Raw genomic sequence first — 4432 nt, forward strand, 5'->3', positions numbered from 1 at the left:
TTCATGAAATAGTATACTCCATTCTCCTTTGCCTCCAGGTTCTTTTCCATTCCGCGCAATACTTCGCTTACTCGATTTTCCGTCTTCATGGCCTCTGACTGGGCTACTGCAATTTGAGTGGCCAGGTGTGATTGAATGGTTATCGAGAGAGTTTTCGTACAACGATTAGAGTACTCCTTCCGACTTAATGCATCAGCTACCACGTTGGCCTTGCCCGGGTGGTACTTAATCTCACACTCATAATCGTTTAGCAATTCAACCCATCTGCGTTGCCTCATATTTAACTCCTTTTGGTTTAAGATGTGTTGGAGACTCTTGTGATCCGTGAAGATGGTGCACTTTGTACCGTAAAGGTAATGCCTCCAAATTTTTAAGGCAAAGACTACAGCTCCCAACTCTAGGTCATGGGTCGTGTAGTTTACTTCATGTGTCTTTAGCTGGCGGGATGCATAGGCTATCACTCTCCCACGTTGCATGAGAACGCAACCTAAGCCCTGATTTGACGCGTCGCAGTAGACAACAAAATCTTCCGTTCCTTCAGGTAGAGATAGTACAGGTGCGCTACAGAGAGCTTGTTTCAAGGTTCGAAACGCGATCTCTTGTTTGTCTGTCCATTTGAATGGTACGCCCTTTTTGCGTAAGCGAGGTAAGTGGCTTGGCGATCTTAGAGAAGTTTTGAATGAACCTCCTATAGTAGCCTGCTAAACCCAAGAATTGACGAATTTTCGTGGGCGTTGTCGGGATTGCCCATCCTTCTACAGCTTTGACCTTATAGGGATCCACATGGATTCCATCTTGGCTGACTACATGACCTAGGAAGTTCACGCTCCGCAGCCAGAACTCACACTTGGAGAGTTTGGCGTAAAGTTTTTCTGATCGTAGAGTTTCTAAGACTTGTCGGAGATGTTGGCCATGCTCTTCCTTGCTTCGAGAATAGACGAGGATGTCATCGATAAAAACAATGACAAAGTTGTCGAGAAACGGTCGGCAGATTCGATTCATTAGGTCCATAAATGCGGCAGGGGATTCGTTAGACCGAAGGGCATTACGACAAATTCATAATGTCCGTAGCGAGTTCGGAAAGCGGTTTTTGGAATATCCTCTTCCCGGACTTTGAGTTGGTGGTATCCGGACCGTAAATCTATTTTAGAAAAATAACTAGCTCCTTGGAGCTGGTCAAATAGGTCATCGATTCGTGGGAGTGGGTAGCGGTTCTTGATTGTGAGTTTGTTTAACTCTCTGTAATCGATACACATTCTAAAAGATCCATCTTTCTTTTTGACAAAGAGCACCGGAGCTCCCCATGGTGAGTAACTAGGTAGAATAAATCCCTTGTCCAAAAGTTCGCTGAGTTGGCTGGATAATTCCTGCATCTCGGCAGGAGCCAACCGGTAGGGTGATTTAGCAAGAGGAGTTGCTCCTGGAATAAGGTCGATTCGAAATTCAACCTGTCTCTCTGGGGGTACTCCTGGAAGATCTTCAGGAAACACGTCCGGAAATTCACATGCTACGGGAATGTCTCGAACGTTAATCTCCTCCTTGGTTTTGTCCACCACGTGAGCCAGGAACGCCATATTGTTCCTTCGTAGATATTTTTGTGCCTTGATACATGAAACGAGGCGAAGGTTCATGCTAGATTTGTCTCCGTAAATTACTAGGGTTTCGTGATTTGGAAGGCGAAGACGGACGGCCTTCTCATGACACATAATTTCGGCATGGTGGGGGCTTAACCAGTCCATGCCGATGATCACATCGAAGCTCCTAATTGACACTGGCATTAGGTCTATTCGAAAAACGTGCTGATTAAGAGTTAGGGTACATCCGGTGTAGATTTCCCCAGTGGATTCGGTTTTCCCATTGGCCATTTCCACCGTATAGGCTTCATTTAGCTTTTGGGGAAGTTGTGTTAATAAGTGCTTAAACTTATTGCTTACGAAACTTCGCTCCGCTCCGGTGTCAAATAAGATGCATGCATAAGCGTGGTTTAAGAGAAACGTACCGGTAACAACAGAGGGGTCTTGAATAGCCTCACTCTGACCCATGGTCAGCATCCTTCCTGTTCCTCCATTTCTTAAATTGTTGTTGTTGGGACAGTCTCGGCGGATGTGTCCAGTCTTCCCGCATCCGAAGCTGGTGTAGCTAGGCCCTGCGCTATTGCCGCTGGCATGGGCGTTGTTGTTGTTCCGAGGGTTGTTGTTGTTGATTCCCTGATTTTGGTTATGGGGAGGGTAAGCCTTGCAGTACTTTGCGGTGTGACCCCTTCGGTTGCAACTGGTGCACTGAAAATCCTTGCATTCTCCATAATGATGTGTTGGAATAGTGTCTAAGGCTATAACTATATTCGGTGGTGCATGGTCCTTTTGGGTTGCCTTCACCATAGCAACTTGAAGGATGATTTATTAAGAGAGAGAGTAAATATTATAAGGAATAATATTTAGCTATTTGATTAATATAAGTCATAAATTAATTGGTATTAATTTGGTGACTTAAAGAGATTAATTAAATAAGAGGGTATAAACTGTCAATTGTTTGATAGTTAGACTTTGGACTGTAAATCCATTAAGATACACTTTGGACGGATTCTAAGAGCTTTAGGATAGCTCAAAATCGTCCATAGGGATATCTATGGAATGGATTTGGATAGCCTTAAGAGAAGATTATCCAATTAGGGTTTAGGGTGAAACCCTTAAGGAGTCTAAAGGTATAAATAGGCCCTTGGGATGTGGAATTCGTGTACAACCTTTCAGAACCTAAAGCAAGGAACCTCTGGTTGAATTCCATCCCCTCTCCTCTCTCCCAAATCATCTTGCTTGCTATTGGTGTTTGTAAGCCATTAGAGGAGTGACAATTGTGACTCTAGAAGCTCCAAGACAACAAGATCAACAAGGAACTCAAAGGTATGATTCTAGATCTGTTTTAATGTTGTTGTTTAACCTTATTAGCCATTAGAAGTCTTGGATTCAAAAGCATGTTTATTAGAAAGCCTAGATCCAAGCAATAGGGTTTTGCATGCGCACATAGGAAAGTTCTTATGGCTAAAACCCAACAGTGGTATCAGAGCCTAGATTGGTTTTCTTTAAATTGTTGCTTGAATAACTGAAACAAACCTGCAAAATTCGAATTTTTGGGTTTTGAGTCACTGACTCGTCGAGTTCCATGGTGGACTCGTCGAGTAGGCCTGACTCGTCGAGTCCCCTTGTGCACTCGGCGAGTCCAAGCGTCAGGAATGGCCAGATTCGGGATTTTTTCATAATTATCTTATGGAAACTTACCTTAATCATATTAGATCAATGTAAATCCGATTTTTTGATAAATATGACTGTTATCTTGATCTAATTAAAGATATTTATCATCTAATAAAATATTTAGTTTCCTTATATGATAATAATTAATTATTTTGGTAATTATCTTCAAAGAAATCAAGATAAATCAAATAAAGATAATTAGAATATTAATTGTTAATTGGAATTATTTGTTATTTGATCCTCTATGTTTTAAATGTTTAAAACCTACCCTTAAGTTTTGAAATTTATAATTGTGATTAAAAGTTTTAATTTAGACAACTTAAATTTCCAAAAACCCTAGATTTTGAAAAGTTTAAAATGCAACCCTATACTTATATGATATTACTAGAATAATATATATATATATATATATATGTATAACTAAATGCTAGTCTTACCGCTAGTAGGCCTTATTCATGAAGCCGATCTATAAGGTGGGTATAAGGTTGCGGCCTATAAAATGGCGCTTAATGGGTGTACACTCACACCCACCGCTTGCTTGATTGGTGGAGGGTCGTTAGCCGAACGGGTAGGATAGGGCAACCTCATCCTCTCATTAAAAGTATAATAAGAAATACGAAGTAACTAATTTTTTTTCCCAATCTTAGTTACTTTAGGAAAAGTGAATTGATGCAATCCCATGAAATTACACTTTGCACCTTGCTAAGATGTTAGTGGAGCGTGTGTGGTTTACCGGCACACTAATTGGTTCTAAGCGAAGGTGGCAAAGGGTGATTCATTGTTTATCATAGTTCGATGGAGCGTGTGTGGTTTACCGGCACATCGAATAGGTGATCGTAACAATGAAGGCACCATGTGAATTTGCATGGTAATTCACACCCGCTTTGTGATCCTCGGCATCCCAGTCACAAACAAGAGGGGCATATCGAGATTTAAACATGCCATTGAATAGTTCAATGAATCTCATCCGAACCTAGGAATTCTCAAAAAAAAAAAAACACTTAGGACTAAAAGTTTAAGTTTTGTGATGGAGAATTAGTGAATCGTCATTCACTTACCTTCAATTTATTTGCATGTTGGATTACGGCATCCCTTTTCTAGTATGTAAATGTTATTGTTGGATCCTAGCCCTAATTTTTCTTATTGGGTGATAATTATGGATTCTTGTTCTAATCTATCTTTGTCCT

The sequence above is a fragment of the Lactuca saligna genome, chromosome 8, assembly GCF_052625555.1.
Source record: "Lactuca saligna cultivar CGN05327 chromosome 8, ASM5262555v1, whole genome shotgun sequence".
NCBI classification, from domain to species: domain Eukaryota; kingdom Viridiplantae; phylum Streptophyta; class Magnoliopsida; order Asterales; family Asteraceae; genus Lactuca; species Lactuca saligna.